General features: G+C 39.9%; 1 protein-coding gene and 1 non-coding gene across 2 annotated transcripts in view; one reads left to right on the plus strand and one right to left on the minus strand.

The window, feature by feature from the left end:
• The window catches only part of RORB (RAR related orphan receptor B), a 335,735-nt gene that overhangs the window by 191,808 nt on the left and 120,796 nt on the right, over positions 1-23,131 (minus strand). The window lies entirely within an intron of this gene.
• Positions 14,264-14,382, plus strand: LOC143977013 (5S ribosomal RNA). The gene has a single exon (XR_013273300.1). It is a non-coding gene; the product is annotated as a 5S ribosomal RNA (ribosomal RNA).

Here is a 23,131-nt window from a genome sequence, read left to right on the forward strand (position 1 = left end):
GAGCACATTATATTAAGTTGCATAAAATTTGAAACAAATTCGTTTTGCTCATGTTGCTAAAAGTTGTGAAAATAATGCCCAGCCCTGCTCAGGATTAAAAATCATAACGCAACAACAACTGAGAGGGTATCATATTTTTTATCTCTAAGCATTTGACTGCTATTGTACACTTTTCTGTGAGGTAATCAACGTAGGAATCCACAGGGAAAGCTAATAAGCACTTTAGCACTTTAAAGCTTTGTAGAAATAAAAAAAACGACTGTATATTTCGGTCCATAAGGCCCCTTTCACACTGGGGCGGTGGTTGCGGTGGGTGAGTTGGCATTAAAGCGCTGCTATTTTTAATGGCGCTTTTCTGTCAATTTAACCCCCGCTAGTGGCCGAGATAGGGTTAAAACCAGCCACGAAAGGGTTAAAACCATTTGCAAAGCGCTTTTCCGGCGGTATAGCCACGCTGCCCAGTGATTTCAATGGGCAGGAGCAGGGTTTTTTTGGGCATTTTTTTGCAGGTGATGTCACTGTACATTCAAGGGCCAGCAAAATGATTTTGAGGATTTGTGCATTGAATTGCCTGCTAAACCTCACTATACACACAAGCTCCCATTCATCACTTAGGGTACTCCCAGCAAAACAATTACTTCCTTATTTATTACCTTTTCTATGAACATACGTTTTCAGGGGTTAATTATAACCTGAAGGGCTCAGTGTTTGTGACTTAAATGCCCCTGTGGTTTACTTAGTTATCTCTCCACCACAACACCAAATGAACAGTTTTACATATCGCAGCAACATTCATAAACGTGGGCCACCCAACGTTAGAGGTGATTTATTCCTCCACCATTGAAAACTGGTACTGACCATATTCTAGCATTTCTCTTCTCCCCCAGTTTTACTCCCTTTTTCTGCTAATGTGACCCCAGTACTGCCGGAGGGGGCAGAGGAAGGACAAACAAGGATGTGGGCACCTGACATCCTCCTTATCATCCAATGACATAATTAGCTGTCAGGATCCAGTGGATGGCCCATGGTGCCAAAAGTTGTAACACTTCACAATAAAAACCTGTGGCTTTGTGTATCAAAAAGGAAGGATTAATCCACTGTCTTTTTTCCAATTTTGGGGTAATTTGTGGCAATTTTAAGGCATTTTGCCAAGGCCCCCCCGAAGAGCCCAGAGTACACATTGGTAGAAAAAGGCTGTTCTAGCCTATAAATCTTGCGGTGGCCATGTTTGGTGGGGGGAGAGCTTGGACAGCAGAGATGCTAATTAACTTGCAGGTTTATGAAATGCACAAAATGTAAGTGGCTTGTGATCCATGCATAGGAAGAAGGTGGGTTATTTCCTGAAGACCTCCATCATTCCAGACCCCCCTCCACACTTTTAACACCCGCTCTCTCTTTTATACATCAGTACAGATTTTAAAGCTGCCTTTAGGCAGTTAGGAATCTGTGGCAATCATAGAACAGGCAGCAATTTTCTCTTCCCTCTGATGTTCCGGTGGGTGGGTGTTTCCTCAACGTCCCCCCTTACAGTGCAGGAGTGCTGGTATTGCATTGTATGTGATGAGGTCAGTGTGACCAATGGACGAAACACCAAAGAGAAGCAGCTTCAGAGGACAGGTTTTATGGAGAATAGGAGATGGATCTGGAATAGGAGCTGGAAGTTCCAGTGTGCTTTCTGAAGAAACTAACAAGTACGCCAATAGTTCACAAATTTACAGACTAAAAGATGCTGGTATTATGTCTCTGCTCCCATGCTTGACCTTTCACAAAATGCATGACAGCAGGATTTCTGTCTTAATAGTGATTACTGACTTTGGAGTGCCTGAACCAAGATAGCAACATCCTGATAATGAAAAAAGATGATGAAGGCTTTGTCAGGTACACAAGACACTGGTACAGTATTGTGATCCCTATGAGGGGTAATGAATATCTTGAAGAGCTTGCACCTTACTTAGCATGTATGCAATTACTATGAAACAAATATATATGAGGCATGGTGCTCTTTAAGCCCCATATTTTAATCACTTAAGCATTTGGCTGGCAAATGACCAGAGCACTTTTTGCGATACGGCACTGCGTCGCTTTAACTGACAATTGCGCGGTCGTGCGATTTGGCTCCCAAACAAAATTGACATCCTTTTTTCCCACAAATAGAGCTTTCTCTTGGTGGTATTTGATCACCTCTGTGGCTTTTATTTTTTTTGCGCTATAAACAAAAATAGAGCGACCATTTTGAAAAAAACGCATTATTTTTAACTTTTTGCTATAATAAATATCCCCAAAAAATATATAAAAAAACAATTTTTTTCCTCAGTTTAGGCCGATATGTATTCTTCTACATATTTTTGGTAAAAAAAAACTGCAATAAGCGTTTATTGATTGGTTTGTGCAAAAGTTATAGCATCTACAAAATAGGGGTTAGTTTTATGGCATTTTTATTAATATTTTCTTTTTTTTACTAGTAATGACAGCGATCTGCAATTTTTATCGTGACTGCGCCATTATGGCGGACATATCGGACAATTTTGACCCATTTTTGCGACCACTGTCATTTTTACAGCGATCAGTGCGATTAAATTGTACTGTAAAAATTACACTGGCAGTGAAGGGGTTAACTACTAGGGGGCTAGGGAAGGGTTAAGTGTGTCCTGGGGAGTGATTCTAACTGTGGGGGAGAGGGGCTGTGTGTGACACATCACTGATCATAGCTCCCGATCACAGGGAGCTATGATCAGTGCGACAGTGTCACTAGGCCTCTCCGTGAGACGATCGTGGGTGTGACCGCGGACATCAAGGCTGTGGGACCTGCGGTCTGACTCACAGAGCTCCGCACGGTGGCACACACGCAATGGCACGGTGGCAAATTCAAAGGGAAGTACAGGTACGCCCACTTACCTAAAAAAAAAATGTACCGTGCGCTCAGACCTACCCCTTCTTTTTTTAGGTGCGCTGCAATCCCAATCTGACTCCCCCACCTTGTGGGTTAAAGATAAGTGCACAATATATACTTGGGGATTGCACCTCCTGCTGATATTCCCCCTAAGCTCTAGAAATACTTTAACTAAATATGTGCCAAAACTCACTTGTAATCACTCTATATCTTAATACATTGTGAACCCCCAAAATAGCACCCAAATATACAAAAAAAAACACAAAGGTTAAATATACACTTCCAGAATTAAGATGGCGGCTAAGCCACTTCCGGTGACACTCAGACAGGTAATTGAGGCTAATATAAAAGGAGGGGTTGGTAGGGGTTCCCACAGCTTCCTGACAACGTTTAACTGCGAAACGCGTAGAAGCTGTGGGAGACATACTTTCTTTAAGGAATAGCCAGGAACGGGTCGGCTGAGTGGAGGGAAGAGAGTACCACCTGCGGAACACCATTAGCTTGCCCGATCCCATGCTGTTTTCTTATGGCTGGATAAACTTGGTGTCAGCTAATAGACACACTGAAATGTGCGTGCAATATGTTTTAAAAGAATTCCCTAATTAAAGGTGAAACGGTTTTACACTATGTTGGTTCTATTTATCTTTGTATGAACATATGGTTATTGAGAAATTGCTAACGGGAGAAGTAAATTGAGGATTGGTTATCCGTTGAATGAACCGAAGGCTTACTGTATGGTGAAGTCTGGTGAGTGGCCATTCTATAAGGTGGTGGTGGCACGATTCTGGTTTTCCTTTGGTGACACATGTGGAATATTCATCAGAAGATGAACGGGGATTGAGATGACACAGTTGGAGATGATTGAAACAACCATTGCTTATTAAGGACTATGATTTAATGAGACATACATTTGCATTTATGTTTTCTGTTATAAACAGTGTTTTTTTGTACATTTGGGGGCTATTTTGGGGGTTCACAATGTATTAAGATAATAGAGTGATTACAAGTGAGTTTTGGCACATATTTAAAGTATTTCTAGAGCTTGGGGGGAATATCAGCAGGAGGCACAATCCCCAAGTATATATTACGCCCACTTACCTGTCTGTGCCATTCTGCCGACGTACATCGGTTTGCACCGGTCGTTATGTGGTTAAAAGGCAGTGGCCTAAGAATGCATAAACATACGTTTTTCAGGTGCTCTCCTTAAAGTTTATGGGGCCGAAAATTTGTGATTCTGCCCAAAGAAGCTCATGCATTTTTGGAACTTTTACATTAGAAGCAACCAATGATGCAGTGCTCAGGTGTGAACGGGCACACTGAGCACAATGGAATTCCTCATCTTGAGATTTGTCCACTTCAACAATCTCGTAATAAATCACTCATGTGTGAATGGTGGGCTAAGATCCTATGAGTAGGGATTGAAGTGATCAGACATGTCATATGTCTGCTCCTTTCTTTCATTGCTACAAGAAGTAGGCAATGCTGTTGCCAGCTTATTATTTCATACTGAAGGGGACTGTTTATGAAAGTAGCCCAGCTGTGAAACCAGGGAAAATCTACCTAATAAAAAACACATCACCATTATTGTATCCAAAGGAAAAGCATTCATTAATGTTATGGATTTAACAGTTAAAGCGTTAATGAAGATGAGGAAAAGCAGTGTGTGTTCATTATGTTCAGTCTATAAAGCATTTTCTCCTGTGACTTGGCAGCCAGAGACCTCTGGACTTATAATACTTATTAGCAAAGCTAAATATTGATGCATATAGAGTTATCTATCAAACCTTCAGCTGTCTTCACTATGAAGATACATGAGAGGATTTAGAAACAGTATAATAAACAGCATAAAACTGCTACAAATTTACACTGAGATTTGTGTTTTGCTAATATGTTTGTTACACCACCACATTCATGTGACAGAAAAGAGATACTTCACACTACAGATATGAAAGATCCATGGGCGCATCTCTATTTCTGACAATTCAAATGGCTAGAACTGAACATTCACAAGACAGGAGAGGATATTGTGCACACAGGATTCTTCTTAATAAATTCTGATACAGCACAGCGTTGATATCAACTAGACTAGTAATGTAAAAATAAGCATTATCAGTGCATATCAGATCGCATAGACAAGTCATTCACACATGCGGCTATTATAATTGCCCCCTCTTAAAGGCATCTGCAGCGGGTCGCTTTTAGAAGAAGTCTGACAGGTCTTGAAGTGGTGATATGTTGACTCCTTTCCCCCAAATTTAACACTCAAAAGGTTGACTGATTATGCCACTACCTTGCATATTGCAAGCAATTGTGGGATGGCCCCATTCACCCATCAAATGTGACATGCTGTTTCATTTTGCTGCAGCTTCAAAGCAAAGCATTGTAGCTGCAGTTTGTGTACAACATCAAGCTGCTGCATTTCTTTGTTTAGGTGGGCAGTTGGGGAGGGAAGGAATAAAACTGTAGCTCAACCACCTTCTTTTACTTCTGTCCTGGCCACCCGTTTGAATGAGCCCTAACATGCAGGAAATCACACCAGTTTGAACAGTATAGGCCAGGGTCACACCTCCTTCTGTTGGTCCAATGATTATTCACAAGGTAATGGTATATTTTCTGTACACTTCCGAACCAGCCTACCACAAATGGATTAAAATGAAGCTCTGGTTTCATATGCATTTTGTTGTGTGTTTTGACAGGTCTAGTCAGAATAAAAATAACTCTCCTTCAAGCAACACGTCTAATCACTGTCCATATCCTGCTGCCTCAACCTCTGCAACATCTCCAAAATACGCCACTTTCTAACCAATTACACAAAAAAGCTCTTAATTCACTCGCTGGTCATCTCTCACCTCGACTACTATAACTCCCTTCTCATTGGCTTACCTCTACATAGTCTATCACCTCTTCAGTCCATCATGAATGCTGCTGCCAGACTCATCCACCTTACCAATTGCTCTGTGTCTGCTACCCCTCTCTGTAAATCCCTCCACTGGCTTCCGCGTGGCCAAGAATTAAATTCAAAATACGAACAACTACGTACAAAGCCAGCCACAATTTCGCCCCCAGCTACATCACTAGCCAAGTCTCTAAACAACAACCTACTCGTTCTCTTCATTCCTCCCAAGACCTCCTGCTCTCTAGCTCCCTCGTCACCTCCTCGCATGCTCACCACCAGGACTTTTCCAAAGCCTCTCCAATCCTATGGAATGCCCTCTCCCAATCTGTACGCTTATCTCCTACTTTATTAGCTTTTAGACGATCCCTGAAAACTATTTTCTTCAGAGAAGCCTACTCTACCCACACCTAACAACTGTATTTTCATTTTGTCCATCAGCTTATCCCCCACAGTTATTACCTTTTGTTTCCACTTGACCCTCCCTTCTGGATTGTAAGCTCTAACGAGCAGGGCCCTCTGATCCCTCCTGTATTGATTTGTATTGTAAGTGTACTGTCTGTCCTCATGTTGTAAAGCACTGTGCAAACTGCTGGCGCTATATAAATCCTGTATAATAATAATAATAATAAAGTGTTGCAAAGCAAACAAAAAAATCTGAGCACTTAATGCTGGCCTTCACTCACTAGATTAGTGTTTTATTTTAAAATATATGGCCTAGATTTAAACCCACTATACATTTTGAATTTCTGTGCCACTCCTTATGAATGCCAGGGTCTTTGTGATTTATCAAATGGAAATGAATAGAAGTGGGAGAAAGTACTATAAAGATAATTTGAGCACTTCTGCTGAGTGTTATTATACATCCTTAGACCTTCCTGAGCCCAGCAAATGTGACCCCCTAACTGATCTTGTGTGCCATGTGCATTGAACATCTAAAAAAGCTTGATCGTGTGCCTTTTGCACACATATGTTCAGGGTGGATTTGATTTAAATCAAGTTGATTTAAATCATGATTTAAATCACTAGTAAAAAGGCTTTATTTAAATCAACTCGATTTAAATCATAATTTTTAAAGAGAAACTTTAATCTCAGTCCTGCAGCAGCTCCTTCTCCTCTGACCCACTATTGACTCACCGAAGTCCCATTCACTTTAACTACTTGCCGACCAGCCGGCGCACTTTTACTGCAGCAGACTGGCACAACTAAGCAAAACGACATTACCTTCCGTCGCTTTGCCTTTTTGACCACTAGGGGCACGTGCGCCCAGACCCGCTGCGAGTGCCCGGCGGGCAGAGCGAGAACCGGGATCTGTGTGTGTAAACACACAGATCCAGGTTCTTTCAGGGGAGTAGAGTCAGATCATGTGTTCATACTAATTATGAACACTGATCTCTCTCACCTCCTCCTAGTCAGTCCCATCCCCCCTACAGTTACAACACACCTAGGTAACCCATTTAACCCCTTGATCGCCCCCTAGTGTTAACTCCTTCCCTGCCAGCGACATTTATACAGTAGTATTAGTGCCTTTTTATAGCACTGATCGCTGTATAATTGTCAATGGTCCCAAAAATGTGTAAAAAGTGTCCAATATGTCCGCCTCAATATCACAGTCCCAATAAAAATCTCAGATCGTCGCCATTACTAGTAAAAAAATAAAAATAATAAAAATGCCATAAATCTATCCCCTATTTTGTAGAGGCTATACATTTTGCACAAACTAATCACGCTTATTGCATTTTTTTTTTTTTTACCAAAAATATGTAGAAGAATGCATATCAGCCTAAACTGAGGGAAAAAAAAAATTTTGATAAAAAAATGTGTGTTATTTATTATAGCAAAAAGTAAAAGATGTTATGTTTTTTCAAAATTGTCTCTCTTTTGTTTATAGCAAAAAAAAAAAACGCAGAGGTGATCAAATACCACCAAAGAAAGCTCTATTTGTGAGAAAAAATTTACATTTTGTTTGGGTACAGCATCGCACGACTGCGCAACTGTCAGTTAAAACAACGCAGTGCCGTATCGCAAAAGATGGCATGGTCATTGAGCAGCCAAATCTTCCGGGGCTGAAGTGGTTAATGGAATGGCTGATGATGCGGCAGTGACACAACAAGGTGAGGGATGTGGCGGCAGCGGGTGAGTAGATGCCCGCTAACAGGCGATGGATCTGAAGTGACAGGTGCTCTTTAAATGTCAGGACTTATTATTGCTGGTAGTTAGAATCTTTTATATTTGCAAACAAAATGAAGGTTTCCTATTTAGAATAATAAGCTGTCAGGTTAGTAAAACAGTGATATTAGAACCAATTCAATCATACAGTTTGTAGTGTACATAGATTTGCAAAATAATGAGATAAAGGATTATTCCTGAACTTTGTTTGAGCTCATGGTTACTATGTGAATACATCAATGCAGTGCATGTTAGCTCAGCTTGCAAATGTAAATATTGGAGAATATACAGCCTCAAGCTACATAACTAAGCTCCATTTAATGCTGAATAAACTAAATTATTAATGTATTTTGAATAGAAAACTATCTTTAAAAAACAGTTTTTTTTTTTTTTTTTTTTTAAATCATTGATTTTTATCCACCCTGCATATGTTGCATTAAACAATATCCGTACTCCAAGAATAGTTCATACACATTCACTACTTAATGGCCCTGCCATCTATTTTGCATGAAATCGTTTTTTTTTTTTACTGTATTTTGTAATGTCTTCCTTGAAGTAGAATCAAAGGCCAAGCTTTTTTTTTTTCATTTTGGATAGAGTAAGAGAGGGTTATAATCACTGCCAGTCTTTTTTTTTCTATAAGTGTCCTATTGAGGTGATTTCCCTTCACTTTCTGTCCCACAGTGAAAATGGGAGGTAAGAAGAAATCTCCCCAAATAGAGACATCTCTGGTTGTCACCAGAAATAGTGTTCCCATTGAAAGATTTGCCCTCTTTTACTGTTCTAGGGGCAATCCAAAATGTGGGATTTTATTTTATTTTCACTCTCAGCGATAACAGTAAGCATGACAAATAGAGAGGGGGGAGTCTCCCTAATGGAGGAACAAACAGCAATAAAAGCCTGACACATGTTCTAATCCTTCTCCATGATATCCAAAACAACAAAAAAATGCCTTTAGTTACGGTTTGCCTCTTCTTTTCCCCCACACTTTATTTGTTTGGAATGAGCAGTGCACGTTAGTTGTAGTCACGTCACGTGCACTACGCTACACACGCAACAAATCCCATATTCCATAGTCTTTGGTTGATTTCGGGAGGAAGCAAGAGAGGGTGGCTATGTAATTACATACAAAGAATGAACATAGCCCCCCTTAAGTCAAAGTCAGATCACAGCAGCAAAAAAAAAAAAGAGGGAATTTAGAGATTTGCAGCAGGCTAAGGGCAAAAGAAAGGACTTGTTAGGGCTACATACTTGAATAGAATCTCTTTTTTTTCTCAGACCAAAGTTTAGACCAGAGTTTAATGTCACTATCCCTTCCAATTTTGGATAAAGATGTGTGAATTTGATTTCCTGAAGAGCCCCTCTGTTAAGCTCCCACACTGATCTGTTTTCTTTACTGCTTGCTCTGCCTAAGCTTGTTAAGGCTAATGAGTCATCTCCACTGACTTTGAGGAGAAATCTTCTGACAGAAGAATCAGAACAGGCACATCAGCAGGATCAATGAAGGCAGTGGACTGACAGATGCACTTCTCTAGATGTTCCCAGCATGCTGCCTTCCTAAATATTTTACACAACAGGTGTCCGCCTCAGTCTGCACACAACACTGCCTTAAACATTTGGGGTGGAGTTCTCATTTAACTCAAATTGCAGTAAGGTCAGTGTCTTAGTGTGCATGCACTGTGTAATTGTTAGTGCTTACACAACCTTCACTCCTAATAATTAACGGGGATTTCCAGCATTCTAGAGAGATGGAAAGCTGTCAGTGCTTACAAAATCTACACCCTTTTGTCTTAAAGGCACAGTCCACCTTTTAGGGAAATTAAATAAATACACCAATAATAATTAAATCAAAAATGAGCAACTTTAACAATTTTGCACTGGAGCCTGCAGAGCATTACATTGCTTGACGGGTGTAACGCTAAGGCTCCTGAACCAGCCCCAGGTATGTACAGAAGTACAGACCTTCTGTTATGGTGTTAGAAAGAAACAATTGACTTAAAGTGCGGTGATGTCGCCAAAATTGTGCCGACACAACCTGTGAGTCCCTCTGCCATGGTGGCAATGGGACATGTAGGACATGTAGTCTTCTCCATCACTGTTAATAGATCTGTGAAAAGACGATGCGGCTGTGTGGGAGAAGCTAAATTCAAATAACAAGATTCTCCAGGGACAAGCTCCTTGCAATTTAGTGGGGGTAGAGGATGATTTAAGGGTGGGGGGTTGGAAAGTACAGTTGTTTTTCTTATTAAACTCTAGATATAGGTTCCAAAAGGTGGCATTTGGGTGTATGCTTCCAACAAAATATATAGTTTCAAGGGTGGTGTTTGCCTTTAAGTAACAAAGGGGGATTTCCAGCATTTTTAATAGGAGCAATACCGTTAAAGCTGAACTCCAGGATAAACAAATATCATCTAACTACAAGAGCCATGTGTAATTATAAATAGAATCTTAGTGTGCTTTGTATATTTTTCCAGATCTGTGCTGAAATCAAGTGAGAAACGTTGTCTCTGTGCAGGAACTTCCTGTTATAAAGACTGGTCACTGCTGGTCTCTCTCTCCTTGTGCACGGTGACTGGTCTTGTCTCCACCCCTCCTGTAATTTTATGCACGTGGCCTGTAGTGGGTGGAGCCTGTCAGGCTCCTCCCACAACTCTGCTCTTTGAATTGGCTATGTACAGCAGCATTATGATGTCACTGCTCCTTTTACAAGGTTAACTATGGGTTTGCAAATGCATTTAGCACACAAAAAATTGGATTTATATCCTTTGTAGCTAATGAGGAATATATTAAAATGAAAAAAATGAAAATGAAAGATTCTGTGCCTGGAGTTCAGCTTTAAATGGTCTGTGTGTGTCTAATGTGGCAGCTACAAAGTTCAGCTCTTTGAATGTAAACAATAGCAGAATAATGAGGTTATGAAGAATTATCTCTTTACAATCTTATGCTGAAACGGACAAACACAACAAACATACAGTATTGTTAATCACATTCTTTAATTTTGTTTATTTCTGTCCTGTTTCTCTTCCACCTCTAAATTCTTATTTTCTTGCACTCGCACACAAGTCTTGGTTTTGGGCCCCCTGTTGCCTCCTAAGCTGCTAAATGATTGCTCACACAAAGGTCTCTACTGTAATGTATGAAAGAGAAGATTTGCAGTCATATGCTATGCGAAGCAGCCTTGCTGAATGAAATTCACTGCAGCAGTGTCAGGCTGAAACCAACCGCATACCAGATCTGATTACTAACTTACATAAGAGACAAGCAGATTCCCATTTCTCACAGCAAGTCCTGAATGTGACGGATAGTGTATACAAACAAACTTTTCTGGATTACTAGGCTTTTGTCTACGTCAAGGCTTACCCTCTCTCCTTAATAATGTATATGTAAATGCATACTAAAAAGTAACAACCCAAGCTGATGCAGCCCTTAGCTATTCAATGCTGCTGTAAGATCTCTTAGATTTCAAATAGATATTTAACCAAGCTGATTTATTGACCACTAAAAATATTAACGTGATATTAAAGCTTACATTTATTTAACCACTTAAGCTCCGGAAGATTTTTCTCTCTTCATGATCAGAGCAATTTTTGCTATTCAGCCCTGTTTTACTTTAACTGCCATTTGCACAGTCATGCAAAATCAGGCTCACTTCTGCATAGAAACCAATGAGCTTCCAGGTTTTACTACCAAAGCTTAATTGAACAAGCTGGGGTTAGAAGCTGATTGGTTTCTATGCAGAGAAGTGAGCCTGATTTTGCACTTTCCAGCTTTAGTAAACAAATCCCATTGTGTACTTAAAAGTGGGGTATGCCTGTATATATTTTTTTACTTTCTATTATAAAACGATTTTCAATAAAATCAAATTTCTTCATAAATTGAGGCTAATACGTATTCTCTTGTCTTTGGTAAGTAAAATCCCAGTGTATAATAATTGGTTTGTAAGAAAATTATAGCGTCTATAAACTATGGTATATATGTTTGAAAAATGATCAGACCTGATGTACTGACGGCCTATCTCATTTGTACAAAAAATTACCCCAGTCAGAGATACCAACTAGGTATGTAGAAAATGTTTAAATAATTTGTTATTAAATTTTTTACTTTCTTTTTAAAATAGTTTTTCTTTTTTTACTATTTTGTTTTTTACATCCTGTCATCATAGTGACACTGTACTACTCTGGGGGGGGGGGGGGGGGGGGGGTGATCAGGGATTTTTCTTTTTTACACTGTTATTGCTTATACAGTGATGATCACTGGGTTAACAATTTGCAAACAGCAGGATTTTGGTTGTAATCTGTGACTGGCTAAGCTAATCATATGGTGCAGGTAGCCAGGTACCATGTCAATGCTTTGGGCCAATTACAGTAAGCAAGTTATTAATGAATGGAAAGCCATTCATAACAGGTTGCTTACACTCTTACACTGTTATCATGTGATAGCTAAAAAAAAAAAAATTTTTTGAGCTTTACTTGATGCTGCAGTTACACCTCATACGAACTGATATTTATTCATTACCACTAGACTTGATGATGTTTTTATATTTTTTGACAGATGTACATATACCATGTAGGTGTACATACCAGCATTGGGCATGGTACTATTGGCATATACATGCCCTTTTGTATCAATCTGTACATTTATTACTCTGATCATGTGTTGTATGTGTGTATTTTGTTTACTATGTTCAGTTTTTGTGCACACTACATGTGTGTATATATATATATATGATATGAACTATGATTTAATGCTTTGAGAGTATTTATAAATAAAATACATTATATTGTAACTTACCTCCACTATTTAATTGCTTCATTCAAAGTCCCAATTCCCTTCTCTCCTTTTATCCATTACCGGGATGGAGGCACTTTAGGGTGCTTCATTTAAAGTCCCAACCCTCTTCTATTTTACTCAAATACCGGGATGGAAGCAATTGAATATCTGGGATTGGCAGTGTTCCCCTGCCATCCCTGTGTGAGGTTGCCCTCATTTATAGGGTACCTTCTGTTAAGGTCTTACATATCAAAAGTATTAAAATTACTACTATTATTTTTCATTGACCATCTATATTGTTATTACTGTACATGGTATTATTTTACATGCAACATTCCTTATGCTGGTTCAAAGTACCCACATGAAGCGTCTCTATTCAGATGCCCAATACACTGCCTTGGCCTTGTTAGCTATCCGCTATGTGGGGATTGGTTAGCTTGGGGGTGTGGCTATGGTCCTTCCTCACCGCGGGAGCTGCGATGCGCTCAACGGACCCTCCCTCTCCTCCCCTTACACGTATTACGTTTGGGAGGGGCGGGCGTTTGCCCTTCTGCGCATCGGCGCCACGTCTGTCATGCTGTGGGCATGACGGCGGGTGCACCGTGCGCATGACGTCAGTTTTGGCGCCATTGCGCCGACGCCTGCCTCTGACATCATGTGCTCCGATGTGGGGAGCTTGCGCGCCTGTTACTGAGTGGTTACTTGGTTCAGGTGCGGTTGGTTCTCCCCTATTGGTCCACTGATGTGGCGTTGGCGGCATATATTCATATCCCCCAGTGTAGTAGGCTGTTCATTTGACTGGTCTGCCGCTGGGGGACTGCACACCGGCTACGTTGTTTGCTGGTGGTGCTTCTATGCAGCATCAGGGTCAGCTTTTCTTTTGGACTAGATCCTCTCTTTTTCTTGCCTCCCCCTTTCTTTTATTTATTTTTAGGTTTTATTCCCCATCACCTTTCCACTTGTTTTGGATTTTTTAGATTTTTCGTTTTTTTCTTGCTTGTTTGATTCACATACTTGTCTATTACTTTTTTACACTGATACTCTCACATCTCTCTCGCACTTCTCTTATATTGTCCTCACCCCTTGTGGCTTCCTTTCACATTCTTACACGTTCATAATCTGACACTCTCACTCTTACAAAATTATTATTTAGAACATGTCACTGTTCCAATTACACATATCCCTTAAACATTTTGTTTTTAGATATCCTCGCTCCACGCAATAGACACAATTCTTTGCCACATGGAGATTCTATTCATACTGCTTATGCCCTGATACCATCCTATGCTGCATTCTTGTTTCTATGCCGCCTCAGCTCCCGTGGTGGGGTTTGTATTCTCGCCTGACCTTTGGCTGGCCACTCCTAGCTGCGGTTGTGGACAGGTTTGGTGAGTGTTGCTGGTCAACCATTTATACTTGTATAATTATTTTGAGTATTTTTTACTTAGAATTCAGTTCTTTATATCCCTTTTTATATATATTCCATAGGAATGTCCGCCGCATCTGCTCCTGACGATTGGGAATACCCATGAAACGCGTACGCCTACGGCCACATCACCCTGAAAGCGCTAGATCTCGTCTGATCTTGGATGCTAAGCAGGGTCGGGCCTGGTTAGTACCTGGATGGGAGACCGCCTGGGAATACCAGGTGCCGTAGGCTAAAAAAATTTTTTTGAGCTTTACTTGATGCTGCAGTTACACCTCATACGAACTGATATTTATTCATTACCACTAGACTTGATGATGTTTTTATATTTTTTGACAGATGTACATATACCATGTAGGTGTACATACCAGCATTGGGCATGGTACTATTGGCATATACATGCCCTTTTGTATCAATCTGTACATTTATTACTCTGATCATGTGTTGTATGTGTGTATTTTGTTTACTATGTTCAGTTTTTGTGCACACTACATGTGTGTATATATATATATATGATATGAACTATGATTTAATGCTTTGAGAGTATTTATAAATAAAATACATTATATTGTAACTTACCTCCACTATTTAATTGCTTCATTCAAAGTCCCAATTCCCTTCTCTCCTTTTCTCCCACTTCTGCATAGAAACCAATGAGCTTCCAGGTTTTACTACCAAAGCTTAATTGAACAAGCTGGGGTTAGAAGCTGATTGGTTTCTATGCAGAGAAGTGAGCCTGATTTTGCACTTTCCAGCTTTAGTAAACAAATCCCATTGTGTACTTAAAAGTGGGGTATGCCTGTATATATTTTTTTACTTTCTATTATAAAACGATTTTCAATAAAATCAAATTTCTTCATAAATTGAGGCTAATACGTATTCTCTTGTCTTTGGTAAGTAAAATCCCAGTGTATAATAATTGGTTTGTAAGAAAATTATAGCGTCTATAAACTATGGTATATATGTTTGAAAAATGATCAGACCTGATGTACTGACGGCCTATCTCATTTGTACAAAAAATTACCCCAGTCAGAGATACCAACTAGGTATGTAGAAAATGTTTAAATAATTTATTAAATTTTTTACTTTCTTTTTAAAATAGTTTTTCTTTTTTTACTATTTTGTTTTTTACATCCTGTCATCATAGTGACACTGTACTACTCTGGGGGGGGGGGGGGTGATCAGGGATTTTTCTTTTTTACACTGTTATTGCTTATACAGTGATGATCACTGGGTTAACAATTTGCAAACAGCAGGATTTTGGTTGTAATCTGTGACTGGCTAAGCTAATCATATGGTGCAGGTAGCCAGGTACCATGTCAATGCTTTGGGCCAATTACAGTAAGCAAGTTATTAATGAACGGAAAGCCATTCATAACAGGTTGCTTACACTCTTACACTGTTATCATGTGATAGCTATGACCAATCATAGCGGTCACATGATAACCCGGTTATCGATTATCTGGTGGACACAGCAGTTACAGGAGGAGCACACTCTTAACCTTGAAGGGGCTCAGTCATATATATATATATATATATATATACATATATATATATATATATATATATATATATATATATATATAAAACCGAACCTGCCTATGCTGGCCTGCCGCAGAATATCTGCAGGAGTGGCAAGTGGTATTACAGATAATATTAAAGCATCTCATATTTTTGCAGGTCCACGTTGCATTACATTTTCTGCTTCCTGACAAAAAAGCTTGTCCTGAAAGTGCTGGCTGTGACATCCGCTTTTAGGGTGGCTCTATTCCTTTTCAGGATCTCAAGCAACCACCCTTTTCTTGCTCACTCCTGAAACCAGATTACAGGGCGATGAACCTTTCCTGCACTGACAAACACGGGCAACAAAAATAAACCCCACCAAAGACCAGACTTTTGTGCCCTCCTGCAGGCAAATGATGAGTTCATGAATGGTGGTCACACATGTGTTCAGGTGCTAGGCACAGTGGGACACGTGGTCCCAAAGAATGTAACCTATTCAACAGAAAGTAATGTTTCTAGTGTGTAGTTCCCGACAGGAAGTTCAGGAAGAAGCACACAGGAAGCTGGAGAATGCCAGTGATGAATGGGAAAAAGTGAGTTTTCAAGATGTGCTGTTAACTGCTTGCCGACCAACCGCCATAGTTTTACTGTGGCAGAATGGCATGACTGGGTGAAACAATGTTACCTTATGTTGCTTCGCCTTTTTGGCCACTAGGGGCGAGCGTGCGCCTGCAGCCGATGCAAGTGCACAGCGGGCGCAATGAGCGGCGGGCACCCGCGATTGCTCGTCCTGGTACTTCGCGATTTTTATTACCAAAAACATGTAGAAGAATACTTATCGACCTAACTGAGGAAAAAATTTGCTTTAAAAAAAAAAATTGGAGGTATTTATTATAGCAAAAAGTACAAAATGTTGTGTTTTTTTCAAATTGTCGCTTTTTTGTTTATAGTGCAAAAAATAAAAACCACAGAGATGATCAAATACCACCAAAAAAAGCTCTATTTGTGGGAAAAAAGGACGTCAAATTTGTTTGGGTATAATGTCAGTTAAAGCGATGCAGTGCTGTATCCCAAAAAAATGGCCTGGTCATTGAGCAGCCTAATCTTCCGGGGCACTGGTGGTTAATAGAAGTATTTTAATACTGTGTTAAAGTGATTGTTTAATTATACCTGCCTGGATCCTCCTCTTCTTGGGTCCCTCTTCGCTGCTCCTGGCCCCTTTACCTTGTCAAGTGCCCCCACAGCATGCAGCTTGCTGTGGGGGCACCCGTGCCGAGTAACAGCTCCCTGTGTCCATTCAGACACAGAGCTGCTATTTGGCCCCATCCCCTCTCTCTCACGATTGGCTAAATTACTTTGATTGACAGCCGTGGAAACCAATGGCGCAGCTGCTGTGTCTCAGCCAATGAGTCAGGAATGGCCGAGGGACTTGTGGACATGATTGGACAGAGAGGGTGCTCAGGTAAGTAATAGGGGGTGATTGGGAGGCTGCTACACACAGAAGGCTTTTTATGCTAATGCATGGAATGCATCAAGATAAAAAAAAACTTCTGCCTTTACAACCCCTTTAAGCCCATCAAGAGTAAAGTGGTGGTGTGAAAAAAAGAGGCTTTAATACTACTTTAACTTTTAAGTTTTACTTTAACTAGGCAGGAAACTTCTTTAACGCATCACTGTAATTAAAAATAAAAATAGCAAATGTTTTTACCTGAAAAAGATAAGAGAGAATATGTTCCTTTCCTATTAGCTGCACTGTCAGAACACTGCTCTGCTCAATAATCCTTCTTTGAAGTCCACTGGGAAACCGACACCTTTGGGATTTTCAATTTCTTTGGTTCTTCACATTTCTGAATAAGTCTCCCAACTGACAGTAATAATGCGGAAGTTGGTGGGAGGAGACCAAGAACATGGACACTCCCAGTGTCAGAGGAGGGTTTTTATTAATCAGATTGATTTTCTGTTGTGTGCTGCAAGACAAGTATGTATCTTGTTTTTCAGGTAGGATTGTTTGCGATTTTTCTTTTAATTAGTTTTGCTTCAAATAAAAACTGTCAGTCCTGTACTTCTTTTGAAATGCTAGTTGCCTGACTGTTATGGCTTCCAAATTCCTGGAACCAACATGCAGATCAGGAACATCAGAATAATGTAATAACTCCTGATCTACACATGGGTCACGGGAGCTAGTTGACAGCAAGGAGAATTATATTTTCAGAAGAAGGGGTGAGCAACGCAAGCTTCCATACTTCCTTAGTGCAAGTCTTCTTTGACATATTTGAAGATTCGATAAATGAAGATGTTAAGAAAAGGTCAAAAGCAATGAATGATATCAATGGACTTGAGAGCTTTCAACATTATGTATTGTGCCTGGACAAAGCAGATACTGTCATTGTACAAAACAGTGAATTCTATCCTGTCCTTGCTAAGATAAGTTTCAAGTAGTAAACAAACACAATGTTCAGAAAATAAACAGTCATTTTTTACAGTCTACAGAAAGTGGTGCCTTTACCGGACACTCCATCCTCAGTGCATGGTTTGGTCCTGTGTATGTTCAGCCCCGCAGGCTGAACAGTGTCATTGGTTGTTATGCAGCAGGCAATGTCAAAGATGGCCCATTGAGAGTACTGGTATGGATTTTAGGGAGGAACCCCACACCGATGACAATAAAATTCCCGCACGACCACAGTAAGCCCTTATCCTCACATACAGCCTGTCTGCCCCTCCCCTCCTAAACCACATGCCCACAGCATGGGGAGTACCTTGACATGCTGACAAAGGGTCTCATCCCTACAACCCCAGCCTGGTGGTTGTGGTGGAACTGTAAAATCTCAAGCTAGATACTGCCCCACCCATTTGAAAGTGTAAAGGGTATATTGTACCCCTACTCATTCACAAAAAAAAAATGTCAATCTAATAATGCCCCATCCCCTAAAACTTCTATGATGTAAATCCATCTTCAATCACATCATCCTTAAACTCAGATTCCCGTCAATCCTGATCAACAATCTTCTCCTTGTTGCTCTCATGCCAATAATGGCTTGTCCCTATCCCCACTCATCATCCTGGCCAGCCTGGATGCATGCTCACATAAGGAATTGGCATGCATTTTGGGAGGAAACCCATTTTTTTTTTTTCTTTTAATTTTTTTGCATAGGGTTCCCCCTTAAAATACTGCTGACTTTTTATTTTTCAAATCCTTGTCGCTGTGTTATTATATTATTATTATTATTATTATAACTTAGTATCCTAGGTCACTAGCCTGAAACAAGTATGCAGATAAGGATTTCTGACACTTCTCTGTCGTTGCTGATTTGCATACTAGGTCTGTGACAGAATTAAAGAATGAGGTCAACAATGGCTGCCCCCATAATTCCCCCATGACAGGTTTACTATAAGCATCTTTAGGGAAGGTGCAAGTCAGCTAGTTATACTATTGTATAACAAACTTGCTAGCTGAAGCAGGCGCACACAGCAGGGGAGCCAGCTCAGCTCTTATGTACCATTGCAGTTTGTAATGTGTTAAACATTTTGTTATATGTAATTGAATTCAGCTGTGAGCCATTGATACTTTACTTGCAGAAATGCCACCACACATACCAGCTTGGCAGACCTTTGTCACATACACAACTGTGGATTTCTGCAGATAAAGACTCCCAACGTTTCTCTGGCTTTCCTGATATGCAGGCTTGTTCCAGATCAGTCATTTAACATGCAATGAAGCCAGTGGGTCAGCACAGCAGCTAGGCATGTAGCATTTTCAAAGGGTGGTCACCCACAGCAGCACCATATTATGTTTACTTTTAAGAGAACCTGTCATGAAAAGGCTTACATGGTGATTTGAATGCTAATTCTTTAATTGATGTACCTGTTTATCTGCAGCCATCTCTTTTCTTTACAGCTTTTCAAAGTCCACAGTTTAGCTGGTATTTCTCAGTTTTCAGGAGGTAGAGAAAGGGGATTTGATTATACACACTGCAAAGCAGAGAGCACAGAGCTGTGTGTAATCTGAGACCAGAGTGGAGGAATGGACATAACACAAACACACTCTTATGGGAAACATGCACAGCTGTGGCTGGCAATCACCTGCTCTGTGCTGGAGGAGGTTTGGACTATGGAAGGATTGCCTGGTGTCTGGAAAAACTGTCATGAGTGACTTATGCAGATAACAGAGGAAGGACAGAGCAGTCAGGAACCCCACTAAGTGCTACAGATCGAAGGTAAGTACACACTATAGAGGGATATGCTTTGCTCATTTTTAATTTCAGAGGTTTACAAACACTTAAATCAATAAAAAGTATATAGTCTGCAAGATTTAATTTCTTCAGTAAAGGTAGTAAAATAGTAAGGTAGTAAATCATCTCCTGAAGTTTGACACTTCAGGTGACACTATCAGACGGCAGACGACCTTTAATCCCCTGACTCAAACTGAGAGGTCAGACACAAAGTGAAAAAACATGAACATTGAAATAAAAACATTCGTAAAAGTAAAATTGAACATATTTGCCATATTTAAAGACAACCTGTGCTTTTTAATGAGTTGGCTAAATTGCTTTCATTGTGAGAAGCATCACTGAAATGCATTTTTTTCTTGTGAGCCCACATATATATCAGCCAATATATCAGCCATATATATGTATATTAAACATTTTACATAGAAACGCATTTTTATAAACCTTGACACATACTGATAGGGTTATTCACATAATTATTTAAGATATTTGTGTAAAAAAAAAGTCGATAACTATACATCTGAATGTATACATCTTCTTTCTGATCACTTCAGTGTGTTTTCTGACTTGTTCATGAAAGCACTGGGCCCTGCATGGGATCAGCAGTTCATTGACTGGCTTAACTGGCCGTTTGGAGTGCACTAATAAATGTAAACTCAGATATTACAAATTGTTTGGACTTTTCAGTCAATTTGCGTGGCAATGATAGATTTAAAGCCTGAGTGATTGTATTGAAGGTAATTTACAGGAAATGCTGTCAAAACATCTGAATTTCTGTGACAACATCCTCAGTGAGCAGACTTATGATTACTACCTTGTATGAAATGTCTGACACATACATATCATTCAGCACTATGCCACCTTTCGTTATAGTCAACAAGTCATAAATTGTTACAATTTGCGCTTTAATACTATAAAAACATATTACTGTTTTGGTATTATTTGAAATAGAAACATATACAAAAGGCCCTACAGGGAATTATAAGCACATTTGTACAACCTTTAAGCCCTCCACATTGTGTACAACACAAGAGACTATGAGTTCTTTACTGAACCATAGATTTTTGGAATGGACTCAGATTTTCAAGACTTGCCCCAGATATTCAGCACTGACCCACTGTACCACAAAATGCTTTTTTATCCTCTGTATGCCATGAATGAAAATTTTGTGGTATGCGGTCCTTTAACAGAATAAAGCAACAATCTCAGAAACAAAGTGTTCCTGGAAATTATTTTAAGCTGGTCGCTTAATTCTGACCAAAGCTCCCAGTCCTTATACACAATAAACCTATCACTGTTTGTGCTTCTACTTTTACTGTCTAGTCAAAGAATGGGAAGGGGCAAAAGATCTATAAGTGCAATTTGGATGGATCAGAGAAAAAGAATCAGGTCTCTTGCCCTGCTAAACAATGTATTTAGATATGAAAATAATAAAGTGCAGCTCTAGGTTAAAGTACAAATTAGCCATGTGCATAAAAACATATCTAGCATAAGTAAAACACAATATTATATATAAATGTGCAATATGGCCTAAACATAAATAGCATAAATTCAAATAAAGTGCAACTATGCAGTGCAATGTAATACATTGAGCTATATGCAACCAAATAATTATTTTCAGTGCAGTCCTGTGCGACAATGCACGGTGTAACAAGAGTCGTATATAAAATGCAATAAAAAGGGAAAAACAATATAAATGAGAAAAATGTTCATATATTGCTAGAATCCAATATAGTGACTTAAGAGTGCAGCATATAATGAAAACTGGGTGCTCATCACCGTGTTTCCCATCGCCTCATTAAGATAAAAGGCTTACCTGCGACCTCCCTTACTCAGGGGGGGTCAAACAGCACTTTTATTAGAATCAAAGCTCCACTGATGGAAAACATTGGCATTCCTCTCTGGAAAGATCAAAGACAAAATAGAGCTCAGTATGACAGTCAGGTAGTCTCTGGGACCGAGATCAGACACAAAACCAGAATGCCTTGCCTTGCCACAGGCAAGGAAGCGGAGATGGAAAGGAAGCAGGAAACCGCTGTCACTGGAGAGCCAAAGCCATGGATATGAAGCCACCTTACATAGAAGTAAAATGTTGGAACAGGAACGCGTTTCAAATCAACCTTGCATCTTCAGGCTGTATTTTAATTTGATGCTGTCCCTTTTTAAAAACTCCTCCGGTTCTTCTCCTCTATGCGCTGTCTTCTCTCGCCACTGTCTTCTAGCTCTTTTGTCGGGTCTTCTCCACTGTCTTCGCGCTCTTTTGCCGGGTTTTCTCCAATGTCTTCTCCCTCTGTTCTTCTTCCGATGATGACTCAACGCGATCTCCCAGTGTAATGCTGGGTCCACCGTGTGCAATGACTTATATTGGCATTGGGCGGGGCCACCCGCTCACGTCATCCAGAGGCTCCGTCCCCTGTGAAATCACCACCCGGGGCATGATAGAGGGTAATGACACCACAAGGGTCATTTACAGCTTACAGCTCAAAAACGTCCGTGTGGGCATGAGGCCATAAAATAACATGGAGAGGCATTTTTAAGCTATAAAAAATGCTCCTAAAAGCGGCTGTAAAACACCCGTGGACATGAGGTTTCTTGACAGTTCTGTTTAAATGCCGTAACATCAAACTGTAACATGTGTGGCCAACTTTATACAAGTCTCTTTAACTTCTCTACAATTTCTTGGCCAAATTTAAATTCAGAACGATAGGGATCATAAATGTAAAATGGTATTTTATTTTAAATTGAGAGGATCCTGTTACATAGATGTGCCTAGCAACATTGCAGTGTCTTGAAATATGACAACAGTCTCATTTCTTGCAATGTCCAACTCTTTGGCAACATTACTTGAAAACTGGCAACAGTTTCTTTTAACATGCACCTTTCACTGGTAACACAGCTTAAAAGAGTATTAAACCTAAAAATAAAAATGTAGTATATTGCAGCTAACAAATGCTTAGATTTGGTGGCTGCATTCATTTTTTAATAGGCTTTTTTCCTTTATTTTCACCTGGTGATCCAGCTAGTAATACACTTCCTGTCATAGGATGTCTCCACTCTAAAATTTTCAGACAAAAAAATCTGATCTGATTTTTTCCGATCGTTTGTAGAGAATTCCGACAGACAAAGTGCCATGTATGCTCAGATCAAATTACGAGACCAAAGCTATTGGCTACAAGCCTCTACGTAGCCCCGTCAAACATAACAAATGTCACCTTGTTCCAAACTATCGGATTTTCCGACAACTTTGTCTGACC

This window comes from Lithobates pipiens, unplaced genomic scaffold (genome assembly GCF_037356315.1).
Source record: "Lithobates pipiens isolate NorthernLeopardFrog02 unplaced genomic scaffold, aLitPip1_a1.2 Scaffold_13, whole genome shotgun sequence".
NCBI classification, from domain to species: domain Eukaryota; kingdom Metazoa; phylum Chordata; class Amphibia; order Anura; family Ranidae; genus Lithobates; species Lithobates pipiens.